Source organism: Ambystoma mexicanum, chromosome 10, assembly GCF_040938575.1.
Source record: "Ambystoma mexicanum isolate Mex_15411 chromosome 10, UKY_AmexF1_1, whole genome shotgun sequence".
Taxonomy (NCBI): Eukaryota; Metazoa; Chordata; class Amphibia; order Caudata; family Ambystomatidae; genus Ambystoma; species Ambystoma mexicanum.
The window spans coordinates 1,569,825,753-1,569,840,238 of record NC_090932.1 but is presented as its reverse complement, the minus strand read 5'-3'; the positions used below and the strand labels follow the sequence as shown (position 1 = coordinate 1,569,840,238).

Genomic DNA, 14,486 nt, shown 5'->3' with positions numbered 1-14,486 from the left:
TTTATACCATCTAAGCGGAGGTAGTTGTCTCTTCTTTACACCAGTATTGGCTGAGCCACAAATTACCATCCAGAATTTGCAACTGTATGTGGTTCATGACACATATATATATATATATATATATATATACACACACATATATATATTTTTTGAATATATTTGTCTGAATCTTGAGTAGTGACCTGATCCATTAAGTAATGTATCGAGGGGTGGCAATATCTATACACACGGTTTCCCTTCTTAATAACGCCTCCTTATTCCTTTCCCTTTCAAAATTGTGGGGCCTTTGGGGGAGGTTTTGTCTGCCTCCCTCCAATGAAGTTTGGTATCCATCACAAACGATTCCGAGCCTACAATCTGTAGCTTTGACCAATCTGTTCTTGTGAGAAGCAGCGTGGGTGGTTCCTTTGTTCTGAGTGCCTGCCACAGTGATACATACGATAATCTTGCTGACAACGCTCCCCTTCGTTAAAATATCCACTGGTTTCACGTGACTTAAAACAATCATGTGATTTAGTGAACCAGTCATAAATTGAGCCAGACTGAGTCTGTCCGAGTTAGCATTCGAACACGGCTCGTTTCGGGACGGCAACGTACTCACTGGTAAGTGTTTTTGTGCTCAGTGGCCCCTTTCTAGATTTCGGTTTTTATTTAAACTTTACATCAACATGTGATCGCTTTACGTGGAGTATTGCCTGTCCCTGTTTTAAGCACGAACATCGGTGCTTTCTGCTTGTTATAGTGTTCTCTACTCGTCAGAGATTGCGTGAAGTAATTGACGTTTAAACGCCCCTAACGTTATACAAGTGGTGTTCCATTAACATCCAACTCCTCCGCAGTCACTCGGGGTTTTCCATGACGCTCACCGCTGGAAAGTTTAAAACTATGAATAGTGCTGATGCTAAAGGGGTAAGCACTATTGCCCGCAATCCGACGCTTAGAGACTGTATTGCAGTCTTTTTGATGCTCGGGTGTGAACCGCACAAGTCTTCTTTTAAAATAACAAAAGTGAAACCATCTTGTGCTCTATATGTACTTGGACATTTATTGCCACTTGTCCTTCTCTGTATAGGGCACTGCAGAGCTGTATGCCTTACTCTCCCACATGTATTAAACAAGCGGGCGAAGATATGTCAGAAGTCCTCCGCGCTCAAAGCTTGAAATCACGCATTTAACTAGGCTGGAATTGTGTTGCATTTCACATGAAACAGTAAGTAGTTTTCAATGAGCATTTTAACGCTGTGTAAAGAGGCTAGGTCTCATTAGAAGGGACGCCTTGAGATAACTAATGGCCTACTCCGCTAGCAATAAGAGGGGTGAAAGAGCCTATGTTTTGGCGTTTTCCATCCTTCTAGGGTCACAATAATAACACTATATTACTCTTGACCCCTTTTTTCGTAGTGATGTCTCAACATTTATGTGAGCCTAGAAATAATAAGGTGGTGTCTGGAATGACAGCCCCCCGGGTTTCCTTTTCCTTCCCTTCCTTCCTCCCCTCCCTCCCCCCCTCCTTGCTCCCCTCACCCTCCCTCTCCTCCCCTCACACTTGTTGTGTTTTCCTTCCCTACCCTTCCCTTCTCCCCCTCTTCCCCCTTTTTTAACACAAAATTGTGAGGTCATTTAATGGCCAAATCGGATGTTTATAAATTAAAATGTGATATGTGCACACCCTAATCAGTGTTTCACATAAAATAGAAGAATATAGGTGTATTAATGTAGCCTTAACGTGTCTTCTCCATGATAAGTAAGTAGTTTAGAGTTAGGACTTGTCTGGAATGTGTTCAAAACTGTATGAGCTGTAGGTATGAACAGTGTGCTTACTTTTTATCGATGTTCAAAATCTCTTTTCAAAGTGACCTTTATCTGTGTCTTTGTAAATGTTTTTAGATGTCTAATAGGTTAAATGTGCTGTTTCAGAACCACAAAACATGCATACCTGCTTTTAGAAAGACCATGAACCGATGAAATGTATCATTTTCTGTCTCCGATAGATTATTTTTTTTATATTTGTTATAGGATTGGTCCTGGTGATCAACCCTTGGGGTACTAAGTCATTGTTGACTTTTCAAAAAGAAATATTGTCCTGAAGATGGCCTTTTCAAAGAAAAGAAGTTAAGACACTAGAGATAGTGACTGAAACTATATACGGCCGAAACATGTCAACAGTCATCTGAAATACCTATATTTCTCGTCTGTGGGATTTCACTTGCAAACAAAGTGTTTTCAAAAAACATTTCCACTTTGTGTTGCGTACACCCCCTGTGTATTTGTCTTCATTTTGGGTTTGTTTTTTCTATCAGAAAGTGTTTTTAGTAATGGTGAATTACTGTATTGTTGAAATGTGCAATATTATATATGTGGCAATGTGTGCCTTTTTATCCATATGAAATATTTGATGATTAAATTGATGCTTTGTAATGATTTGTATGTGTTGGGGCCATGGTGTTTGAACCAATATTAACATCAATATGATATTTGTTTAACAAGCAATTGTTGGTCACTTTGAAACATTGGAGTAAAGTAAAGAGGAGTAATTAGACTCACTTTATGTTTTCTTCATTTTGATACAGTTCCCTTTGAGTTCTAATCCCCCTATCAGAAAAAAGTTGGGAACTTTACCTGGTTTTGGTAAACGCGGATGGGACACCTACAGCTCATTGAAGAATGCCTCTCTCACCTCTCCGTTGGCCGCCAAGTCCAGGGAGCATAAATAAATGTCGGAGACAGGTCCTGGGGAGGAGCCAAGCCCTAGAGTCTCACCAAGCACCCCGAGATCGGGCACCATGAATCCTCCTCCGCACCGCTGCAGGGCTCTGCTGCGCTCCTCCTCGAGCATGAGCCCGGGCAAGCCCAGCTGCAATCCCCCCGGGACCCGCTATTAAACTCCGGACAGGCGATAGCATACATCAGGGCATCACGGGCTGATCAGCTCCAGTTCGTTCGGCAGCTTGTGCTGGCGGGTATCAGACACCTGCACCTCCCCCACATCGCAGCTTTGCGTAGATAGAAGCTCGGCCGCCATTTTGCCACAGAGCGATGCCCGGATCCGAAACTCGGTCCGAGTTCAGAGATTCGATCACTGTTCCAGGAATCACTCGCAGTGTAGCCCCTGCGGGCCTTCCTCCACACTGTGTCTAATTTTCGTTGAAAACCGGAGGCTAGGAACGGCGTATTTGTATAATGCGCACCGGGCCAGTCAGGAGCTCCTAAGAAGACATGCCGCTCGCGGCCGCTCCAAGCCACGCCCCCCTCTAAAAATCTGCCTTTTTGGACTGAACCAGTTTTGGCTGCTTATCAGGTTCCTCTGGTGGAACCGTTGAACTTGTCATTCCATTACTTTCACCATGTGCCCCTTCATCAGCTAACAGAGGCACAGGTATTTTGAAAATAGAAACGTTCTTAGTTGGAAACAAAGACTGGGTTTCATCCGATTGGGCCTTTTGTCGGACAATTGGTTCACTAGTCATAATGGGGTGGCCCTTTGGATCCTCCTGTAGGTCCTTTTGAAAGTGGACCTGCTCATTGACAGTGTTGCAATGTCAGCATTAGCAGCTTCCTCTGTAAAATAAAGCCTTCTAAGGAACGTTCTTGAATTTGTTTGTTCCTTCTGCCACTTTTATCCCCCATTAATTTCCTTGGGGATTTATTAATGGGTGTTGGGTGGCTTGAACCATTGAAACATTCTTTTTTTTTAAAATGTGGTAAAAACAGGGCTGTTCAAGACTTTCCCTAATTGCCCCACAAGTCTGCAACTACATTGTGTATTGACTCCAAGTTGTGTTTGACATCACTTAACTGTAAAGTGTGGGTAGTGAGTTCCAGGAGGATGTTATCGTAGATGGCAGAGAGAGAACTCAGCACCATATTTAATGCTGAAATCTCAGAAACAGTCAAATGTGGTTGTCCAGATCCTGCATGGTATGGTGCAAAGCATGTTGGGGTAGTACAGGACTTTGCTCTGATACACTATTTAGATGTTCCGTTAGAAAGGAAAACTGGTTCTCCTCTCCTGCAGATGCAGCCATCTCTGTCCCGAAGGCTTAATGCTGTATCAGACTGAGGAACCAAGTGCAACAGGCTTTAGTCACTAATACAATTTTAGCTTGGTATCCTTCCAAAGCCCCAAATATGAGAGGTATGAAGACTCCTGCAAGTTACTACCTTGGGGCCTGGGTTTAGTATAGCCGCTTGTCTATAGGCAGACTTCTTGCTTAACTTGTGTGAAGAAAGCTGTGCCGCCACATTGTTTGTCATGCACTCAACTAAAACATCTGCACCTCCTGTCCGGTCCCCCTCAATATCAGGAGGAAACATGCTAAATGGCTTATCATTTAAATCAGGGTCTTCACCACCCCCCTGACGTATATCAGTTTCACTCACCACCAAAGGCAGCGCAGAATTAATGATATCCGTAATCTTCACTGTTAAATTGGTCATGGAACCAACGCGTGCAACAAATTTGCTTCTGCAGTCACCAAAATCAAGAGGCTTCACCATGGCTGGCCAATTCAATCCTCCTTTAAAAGAGGTTGCAGCCTTAGCACAAGCAAAAACCCCACAGTAGCTTTGCTCTGTAAACCGGTCTCTGCACTTTCTTTCCCCCCATCCACCCCCCCGAATGCTGAAGACAGATGTCGGAATTTACTATCTCGCTAAATAATGTTGCTTGAGGTACAGATATGGATTGGGGGTACCGTAGTCTATTTGAAAGTGTTTTTTTACCATTGTCTGGTGACAACGACCATGCTGAGAATTGGATGCTGTAGAAACGCTAGTGTCTAATTTAGGTCCATGGTTCATTCGGACTGATGAGATTCCCTCCTGAACCCCAGCAATAGTGTGTGAATCAGAGATGAGAGTAGGTTTTGCAGACAAATCAGTACTTTTTTTTCAGGAATAGTACAACTGCAAATGTCTACAATCGAAATTTCTGCTGTGATTGCCATAATGGGAGTCAGCATTTGGGTGCCAACCCCGAACACAAAGCTGCCAGCACTGTCACTAAACTAACCCCGAACTCCCATAGCAGGAGATTTAGTCATATGGGCCAGTGAGATTTCCGCTCCAGGGCTCACTGCATTCAGAAACGGTTGACTTCTCAGTCTCATGCCGCACAAGTTAAGTCAGAGTTTAAAGGGTACCATGGTTAAAGCAGAACGTTGCGTAACAGCACTGTTTCCTGCTCTGCCCGACACCACTTGCTGCTGCTTCACGCTCGAGTGACTTTTTTGGCTTCCACCGGTGGGGAAGCCAGGTGCTGGTACAGCCTTAAAAGAATAGACTGAATTCCGTAGAGCAGCAGCACAAAGAGTCCAGCAACGAGGATGCGACCTAAATTGTTTGTTGGAAGGCAATAAGAACTTACAGCGTGTTACACCAGTATCACAGACAACACCATTATCACAGACACCACTTGCTGCCACTTCTCCTTCACTAAAGGCTTACCCAAATTTGGAGAACCTTTGAAAGTGGTAGAGAATTTCTCAAGAGCAGCGAGGGTGAAGGACGGTTCCATTTGGAACCTGGATAGAGTAAACACATTTCCTGGGGTTGGGAGAGTTAGCCGCGGGGGGCAGCTGGTAGACCAGGGGTGTAAAAAAAATAAAAAGCAAAGGTAATAACAATTTGCTGGGTTTGGGAGAACAAGCTTGTAGGTATGAAGGAGGAACAGTTGATACTGGAGCTGGTGAAGGGTCCACTGGTTGCAGTTTAGGTTGTGTGAGGTCTGGAAGTACAGAGGTGGAGAGTATAAAAAAATGTAACTAATGCAGAAGTAGATGATACTACCCCATACAGAGGAGTAGAGCTACTGCGAAACAAACACCCCAGCAAGCTGCGTAAGCGTTTCCAGGACTATAAGATAAAATGTTGATTTTTAGCCGTGTTCCATTTTTATTCTGTAATAAGCACATAAAGTAGTGGTGTACTTCTACAAAAATGCTCAATTGTTATGCATTTCTTTTGTTTTAGTTTTGCTTTTTGTCAGACATTTGTGTATTTTGAGTTTGTTTTGCATTTTGGGTTTGCGTTTCGGTTTTGTTAAAAGAGAGTGTTGAATTGATGTAATATATGAGGGTGATTTCTTGCTTTCATGGAACATGGTACTTAAGACACCCTCTCAGGGCAGCCCTCGGCTAAGGGCCCCAAGGCAAACGGTAGCTCCTGAAAAAGCAGCTCCAGTCTGTGTTTTCCTGTGAAGCCAGCCACCATCAACCAGCAGTGACTGATAAGGTTAAGTGTGGTCTGGATGGGGAATACAGCAAATGCTGTACTCCATAAAAGCACTACCACTCTTATTACCATGCATAACTTAGCCACCAATGCTGGCCGGCTAGTCAGTAATTTTCCAATCATGCTGTGTCGCATTTGTAGATGGTTCGCCACTTACCGCTTTATCTCAAATGTAGGCGTTTCTCCCACTTGCCAGGTTTCTCAAGCCTAAGGGCCTCCTTACGAGTTAGGCGGAAAATTTGAGGTAAGAATCCTCCAAAAATTAGCCCTGAGGAATTACCTTGACTGCCACTTCGTCAGGTGGAATTTCCGCCTGGATACAAGTGGTGGTGGCGGTGTAATTCCCCAATTATTTTGGGTCCATTGGACCCAACTGGGATTTTTTTGCTGAATTACCACTTCAGTAATTCCACCAATTCTGCTCATTTTTTGGCATTGAGTGGGAAGATTTACGTCCAGGGTTTTGCTGGAGCTAAAACCTCCACTCAAAACACAAACTCATAATTTGGCATAGTGGTAAAATTGGCGGTAACTCTGTTACCGCCAATTTTACCACTTACCACCTATCTTGTAATGTGGCTGCAAGTATTTTCTACTTACTGCTGTATCTCAAATGTAGCCGTTCTTTCCCCTCCAGCACTGTCTGCCAGTTCCAGGAGTCTCCATACCGCTCCTATGTTTCAAATCTAGGGGTTGCTCCTTTAGCTGATCTGTTCCACTTTTAAGTGTTTCTCCAACTGCTGTGTTTCCTAACTCTTAGGTGTTGTCCCCTCTAGCACTGTGTTTCAGCTCTAAGTGTTTCCTTACTACGGCTATGCTTCAGCTATGGATGTTTTCCCATTGCTGCTCTTTTCGCAAATTCTAGGTGTTTACCCTCCAGCCCTGTGTAGGTGTTCCCATACTGCTCCTGTGTTTCAAATCTAGGTGTTAATCCCCTATCTGTTTTATTCCACTACTAGGCGTCTCTCCAATTGCTATTTTTCCATTTCCAGGTGTTTCCTCTCTAGCGTTGTATTCCAGTTTTAGTTGTTCCCCCACTACTGCTGGGTACTCTTCTCTATCGAAGGCCAAAGGGGAAAATGGGGAGATGTGTCTGACAAAATTGGACCACTGAAAGCGGGCCTACGGTGGAAACAGCAGAGAGGGGGAGAGAAAGAGAAGTGTCCCGATCTTGGAATGGGAGGACCAGATGGAACACATCCTCCCAGGAGTGATAGTTGCTGCACACCGTAATGCACTAGAGGGGGGAGGGATAAGGGTGGCACTTGGTCGGAAAACTGGGGAATAGAAAAGGTGCTGCCACCGAGTAACCCTGCTGGGGACCCACACCTCTACATACACCGTAGGGGTGGTCAGTCATTGCAGCACACCAGAGACAGGGGAAGGGATATGGGCCACAGTCATAACAGCGGGTGTAGCAAAGGGCACTGCCACTAACCAACCCTACCAACTCGCCCTTCTGCATAGACCTCTCAAACTCAGAACTAAACACAACCCATACCTCTACAGCAAATTAAACCGCACGCACTTCCCTACACCACAACAACTAAACAAACCACACATTGCCTCACCCAACAGCACATGGCAGCTACCAACCAAAAAACACGTCTATGCTCAGCGAACTATGTCAACCGAACTGAAGCTCCTAGCAGCACATCACAGCGCTCTTTCTCCCGCTTAGTCCCACTAACTTATCCTCGTCCACCCCTTAACTTACAGACCCACCAAAGCGCCCAAAAACCACGCAGGTAGCAACAGTGCGTGGTATAAGTACCTTTAACATAATATAATGTGCAACATTTGGGGTGTGAAACGAGGGCCCTGGGAGAAGGACTGCAGTTGAGAGAGGGCTTACGAGTGGCGAGTAGAGAGGTTTCTTGGGTGGGGATATGCAAAGGATGTAGAGTCCAAACAGCATGGGGGAACCTTAAATGGTGCATGCTTTCCCGTGGGTGGAACGGCTCCTTGCCATTTCGTTTACAGCTGTGATTTGTATGGTGTGGCTACCGTCCACCCAAAAGGCGAGACCAGTTATCTTGTGTGGTAATAGGTGACACAACGTTTCGACTTGAGAGCAAGCCACCATGAGCGGAGGAGTGCGCAGGGGAAGTTGGTCCAGCTTTCATTTTCTCTTTACATTGCAACCACTTCCCTCCACTAACATCCCCCCCTCCCCACAAGCATGTTGTAAAACAGCACTGTAACACGCTACGTGAACCCCGCGCCGTGACGTGTAGTGTCTCTGACACCCACAAATGGAACAGGAATCTCACCTGCAGCCCCTGCAGTGTTCGTTTTGTCAGGGTAGCGACTAGTTCCCATCCGTGAAAAGGATCATAGCAACGGCCCGCCCCCTCGCCGTCACGTGACCTCCGATGTCATCCGTGTGCTTTCCGGAGCAGTGAAACGGTTCCGGAGCACGTTCAGTCAGCGGGCTGGGGCTGAGGGGGGAATTTTAAACGCTCTGGCGGCAGCCAGTGCAAGTGCAACCGGACCCTGCCAGCCTTTGGCTTGCAGCGTCTGGGATGGGCATTTCAACGCCGGGAAGGTTTCTAGGAGGCCCTGGAGCGTCCTGAGCGGCAAGGCTCTGGCTGCCAGGCTGCAGGAACAGCAGCAACCCGTGTGCTTTACCCGATTTAGACGGGGGAGCGGGAAATTACATTTACTTTAAAATCATGCTCAGCTATTCCACATGAAAGGTACGCAGGGCTAAGAAAAGGAACAGGGAGACAGTGTATGGTTGTGTTTAACTGATCAACGGGGGCTAATAGAGTGATTTAATGTTTTATGAGGGTGTGATTATTAGGATGGGTGGTTTTAGAGGGGGTTGGGTGGGGCTATCTGCGTGTGATTCGGGATGGCACACAGGCATCTGTTGCAAAGGGGGAGGGGCATCTTGATATTTGGAGGAAGGATCAGGCATTATGGTTTTGGACTAGAGGGAGGGTTTGGGCATCTTGGTGGGGCCTGAATGGTTGGATAGGGGCATGCTGGTGTAGGTCTGGCGGGATGGGGCATATTTGTGTGGATCTGGAGAAAGGGGGCACATTGGTGTGGGTCTGGAGGGATGGATAGGACATAGTGGTGTGGGTTGGGGTACATTGGTGTGGGTCTGGGGAGGGATGGAGGACATTGGTGTGTTTCTGGAGGGAGAGATGGGGCACAGTGGGTCTGGAGGGTGGCATAGGTCATCTAGGTGTGGGTTGGGAAGTGGGACGGGGCATCTTGGTGTGGCTCTGGGTGGAGGAATGGTGCACATGGGTGTGTTTCTGGACGGAGAGATGGGGCACAGTGGATCTGGTGGGTAGCACGGGTTATCTAGGTGTGGGTTAGGAAGTTGGATGGGGCATCTTGGTGTGGCTCTGGAGGTAGGTGGTGAGGGCACATGGGTGTGTTTCTGGAGGGAGGTGGTGGGGGCACATGGGTGTGTTTCTGGAGGGAGAGATGGGGCACAGCGGGTCTGGAGGGTGGCATGGGTCATCTAGGTGTGGGTTGCGAAGATGGATGGAGCATCTTGGTGTGGCTCTGGAGGGAGATGGTGGGGGCACATTGTGGCTCTGGAGGGAGGTGGTGGGGGCACATTGGTGTGGCTCTGGAGGGATGTGGTGAGGGCACATTGGTGTGGCTCTTGAGGGAGGTGGTGGGGGCACATTGGTGTGGATCTGGGCGGAAGGATGGTGCACATGGGTGTGTTTCTGGAGGGAGAGATGGGGCACAGTGGGTCTGTAGGGTGGCATGGGCCATCTAGGTGTGGGTTGGGAAGTTGCGGGGCATCTTGGTGTGGCTCTGGAGGGAGGTGGTGGGCCACATTGGTGTGGCTGTGGAGGGAGGTGGTGGGGCACATTGGTGTGGCTCTGCAGGGTGGTGGATGGGGCACATGGGTGTGTTTCTGGAGGGAGAGATGGGGCACAGCGGGTCTGGAGGGTGGCATGGGTCATCTAGGTGGGGGTTGGGAAGTTGGACGGGGCATCTTGGTGTGGCTCTGGAAGGAGGTGGTGGGGGCACATTGGTGTGGATCTGGGTGGAGGGATGGTGCACATGGGTGTGTTTCTGGAGGAAGAGATGGGGCACAGTGTGTCTGGAGGGAGGCATGGGTCATCTAGGTGTGGGTTGGGAAGTGGGACAGGGCATTTTGGTGTGGCTCTGGGGGGAGGTGGTGGGGGCACATTGGTGTGGCTCTGGAGGGAGGTGGTGGGGGCACATGGGTGTGTTTCTCGAGGGAGAGATGGGGCACAGCGGGTTTGGAGAGTGGCATGGGTCATCTAGGTGTGGGTTGCGAAGTTGGGTGGGGCATCTTGGTGTGGCTCTGGAGGGAAGATGTGGGGGCACATTGGTGTGGATCTGGAGGGAGGTGGTGGGGGCACATTGGTGTGGCTATGGAGGGAGGTGGTGGGGGCACATGGGTGTGTTTCTGGAGGGAGAGATGGGGCACAGCGGGTCTGGAGGGTGGCATGGGTCATCTAGGTGTGGGTTGCCGAAGTTGGATGGGGTATCTTGGTGTGGCTCTGGAGGGAGATTGTGGGGGCACCTTGGTGTGGCTCTGGAGGGAGGTGGTGGGGGCACATTGGTGTGGATCTGGAGGGAGAGTTGGGGCACAGTGGGTCTGGAGGGTGGCATGGCTCATCTAGGTGTGGGTTGGGAAGCTGGACCTGGCATCTTGGTGTGGCTCTGGAGGGAGGTGGTGGGGGCACATTGGTGTGGATCTGGGCGGTGGGATGGTACACATTGGTGTGTTTCTGGAGGGAGAGATGGGGCACAGTGGGTCTGGAGGGGGGCATGGGTCATCTAGGTGTGGGTTGCGAAGTTGGATGGGGCATCTTGGTGTGGCTCTGGAGGGATGTGGTGGGGGCATATTGGTGTGGATCTGGGTGGAGGGATGGTGCACATGGGTGTGTTTCTGGAGGGAGAGATGGGGCACAGTGGGTCTGGGGGTGGCATGGGTCATCTAGGTGTGGGTTGGGAAGTTGGACGTGGCATCTTGGTGTGGCTCTGGAGGGAGGTGGTGGGGGCACATTGGTGTGGATCTGGGCGGTTGGGAAGTTGGACAGGGCATCTTGGTGTGGGTTTGATGGGAGGGACGGGGACATTGGTCTGGGGAGGGATGGCCGCATATTGGTGTGGGTCTGGAAGGAGGGGAGGGGATGGGGCACATTGGTGTGGGTCTGGGTGCCTGGGGGCATACTAGGATGAGTGGTTTTAGAGGGGGTTGGCTGGGGCTACCTGCATGTGATTCAGGATCGGCACATGGGCATCTGATGCAAGGAGAAGGGGCATCTTGCTATGTGGAGGGAGGATGGGGCATTTTGGTATTGGTCTAGAGGGAGGGATGGGGCATCTTGGTGTGGTTCTGAGAGGGAGGGATGGGGCATATTGGTGTGGATCTGGGCGGGGGTGGTACACATGGGTGTGGGTCTGGAGGGAGGGATGGGGACATTGCTGTGGGTATGAAGGGAGGCATATGACACATTGGTGTGCATCTGGAGGGAGGGATCGGGCACATTGGTGTGGGTCTGGAGGGAGGGATTGGGGCTCATTGGTCGGAGGACGGATAGGGGCATCTTTCTGTGTGGAGGGAGCATGGCTCATGGTATGGGTCTTGAGGAAGGGATTGGGCATCTTGGAGTCTGGAATGGAGGGACAGGGCATATGATGGGGGCATGTCAGGGAATGGTGGAGCATGTGGGTCAGGGCTGGAGCACTCTGGTGGGAAGGAAGGGGGCATCTGGGTGTGAATGGAGGGATGGGGTATGTTGTCTGGAGAGAAGGATGTTGGTTTATTGGCGTGGTGGGAGCATGTGTGTCGAAGGGATGGGGTAATCGGGTGTGGGTATAGAGAGAGGGCGAATGGCGCCCTCTGAGTGTGAGTTTGGAGGTAGAGGTGAAGCATATGGGTGTGGCTTTGAGGGGTGGAGCATCTTGGTGTAGGTATGGCGGGACGGATGTTGGTGTCTTTATGTGGGTTCGGATGGAGGGATGGTGGCATGTAGGTCAGGAGGGAGGTGGAATTTGAATCTGGAACGTGTGTTTGGAAGGAGAAATGGGGCATGTGAGTGTGAATGGTATCTACTTGTGGGTGGGGGAATGAAGGATCATTAACAGCGGAGCAGCAGGAGGGAGAGCCATGGGCCCGACCTCAGTTGCATCCCAGACGTGAACACCCACACCCCGGGGCACCTCTGGCAGAGCGGTCCGGTGCGCGTGGTCAACCAGGCGCCAGGGAGTGGGCTTTGCCTTCCACCGGAGATGGAATGGCTGGGGATGCCTGGCAGGGTTGGGTTAACCTGCTGGGGGTGTCCCCAACCACGCACCGGAAAGGGAGCTCTGCGAAGCCCCCTCTCCTCACTGAGCCCGCCGGGCGCGCACCCCTCTCTCTGATCTGCCAGTGGGTGGGCATTGGTGGGCACACCCCGGTCAGCATGGAAGCCCTGAGTGGGGGCAGCCGGGAGCTGAGGGAAACCTGACTGCTCTCGAGGTGTGCCTACCCAAGCAGACAGGAGCCCGGCACGCCAGACATGAGCCGTGAGCCATGGTGCAGCTGGCTTACTTGACGGTGGGCGCCAAGTTTCCAGCCGCCCACATCTGTGCAAGTGGTGGAGCGGCCTACCTCCATCCCCAGGAAGCGCTGTGCTGCTGCAGGTGGCGGTAAGGCTGAGCACCTGGATTTTTTTTTTTAAACCACAATGGTTTCGGCCAAACTAGACATGGCTCTGGGCTGTCCTGCCATAGGCGGTGCTGCCTACCCTGACCTCTCCTGCACCGGCAGGGTCAGGCCGACGTCTGGAACAAAAAAAAGTTGACTGTGACTCTTGGCGGTGGATCACTCGACTCGTGCATCAATGAAGAACGCAGCTAGCTGCGAGAATTGGTGTGAATTGCAGGACACATTGATCAACACGTCGAACGCACCATGTGGCCCTGCGTTTTTCCCGGGGCTACACCTGTCTGAGGGTCGTTTGTACATCAATCGCCCCGGGTTTCCCTCCCAGTGGTGTGGCTGGGGCCGTCGCAGGAACCCCATTCCATTCATCCCCCTAAGGTCAGACCCCGATCAGCACCGTTGCTGGATCCCTGGATCTGGCGCGCAAGCTCATTGCTGACGTGTCCTGGCCTCCCCAGTTTCCCCGCCTCATGCTGGTTTCCAGAGGACCGGGTGGCCTGGCGCGCCCCGGATGTGGTGGCAGCGGCAACAGGCTTTGAAAAAGCCTGGCGCACCTTCACCCTACCCTGGGGCACCTGGCTTCGCTGTGTGTGGCTGTCTTTGGTGTCCCACGGCTGCCGGCGCAGGATGACCATGGAGTGCGGACCTCGTGACCACGTGGGCTTCGGGCCACAGATTGGGACAGAGCACACTCGCCTGCGCCAGAGGCACAGGGCTGGGGCAACCCCCGGTACGGGCCCAAGGCCAGCTGCCCTGAGCTTTGTTCTCCCCGACCACAGCCTCAGATCAGACATGGTGACCTGCTGAATTTAAGTATATTACTAAGCAGAGGAAAATAAACTAACCAGGATTCCCTCAGTAACGGCCGGTGAAAAGGGAAGAGCCCAGTGCTGAATCCCCATTCAGTGTCAGGCGTGGGAAATGTGGCGTACAGAAGACCGACTCCCTGGCATTGCTCAGGGGGCTCAGGTCCTTCTGATCGAGTCTCACCACGCGGATGGTGTTAAGCCGATGGTGGCCTCTTGCACACCGGGATCAGGTCTTGGAGTCAGGTTGCTTGGGAATGCAGCGCAAAGCGTGTGCTAAACTCTGTCTAAGGCTAAATACGGTGCGAGACTGGTGGCCAACAAGTACCGTAAGGGAAAGTTGAAAAGAAGTTTGAAGAGAGTTCAAGAGGGCGTGAAACGGTTGAGCGGTAAACTGGTGGGGTCTGTGCAGTCCGCCCACAGGGTTCAACACGGCAGGCAGGTTGGTCACCTGGAACGGTGGAGGCCCTTGCAGGTCTGCGGCCCGGGCACATCCAGCCCCAGCAGGGTGCATTTCCTCTGTAGCGGTTCACCACAACCGGCTGGCAAGGCCACAGGGGGCAGGTGGCTCTCTGCTCCAGCAGAGAGTGTTACAGCCTCCTGACAGCAGTTTTGCTGTGTCTACGGGGCTGAGGGAGCTAGACCGGCACTGAGCCTTTATCCGGCAACCGTCCTGGCCCCTCTTGGGGGTTGCTAGAGTGGCGACGGGAGACGGGGCTCCCGATGTGACTGTGGTGGACTGCCCTCAATACGCCCTGACCACGTTGTGCTGCTGGGCGGGAAGGCCCACA

The 14,486-nt window shown here is 50.7% G+C and overlaps 1 protein-coding gene and 2 non-coding genes across 4 annotated transcripts in view; 2 read left to right on the top strand and 1 right to left on the bottom strand.

Moving 5' to 3' along the window:
* Positions 1-8,659, bottom strand: part of KLHL22 (kelch like family member 22) — a 482,095-nt gene extending 473,436 nt beyond the window's left edge. For both annotated transcript variants that reach the window (XM_069619884.1, XM_069619883.1), the window contains exon 1: positions 8,505-8,659. The gene's annotated coding sequence lies outside the window, so the exon portion shown is untranslated. The remainder of the gene's footprint in view (positions 1-8,504) is intronic.
* A 4,373-nt stretch (positions 8,660-13,032) lies between these two features.
* On the top strand, positions 13,033-13,183 carry LOC138496178 (5.8S ribosomal RNA). Its single transcript, XR_011277731.1, has one exon. It is a non-coding gene; the product is annotated as a 5.8S ribosomal RNA (ribosomal RNA).
* A 482-nt stretch (positions 13,184-13,665) lies between these two features.
* The window catches only part of LOC138496952 (28S ribosomal RNA), a 3,712-nt gene continuing 2,891 nt past the window's right edge, over positions 13,666-14,486 (top strand). Inside the window, exon 1 of the ribosomal RNA XR_011278395.1 lies at positions 13,666-14,486. This exon is cut by the window's right edge and continues 2,891 nt beyond it. This is a non-coding gene — a ribosomal RNA (28S ribosomal RNA).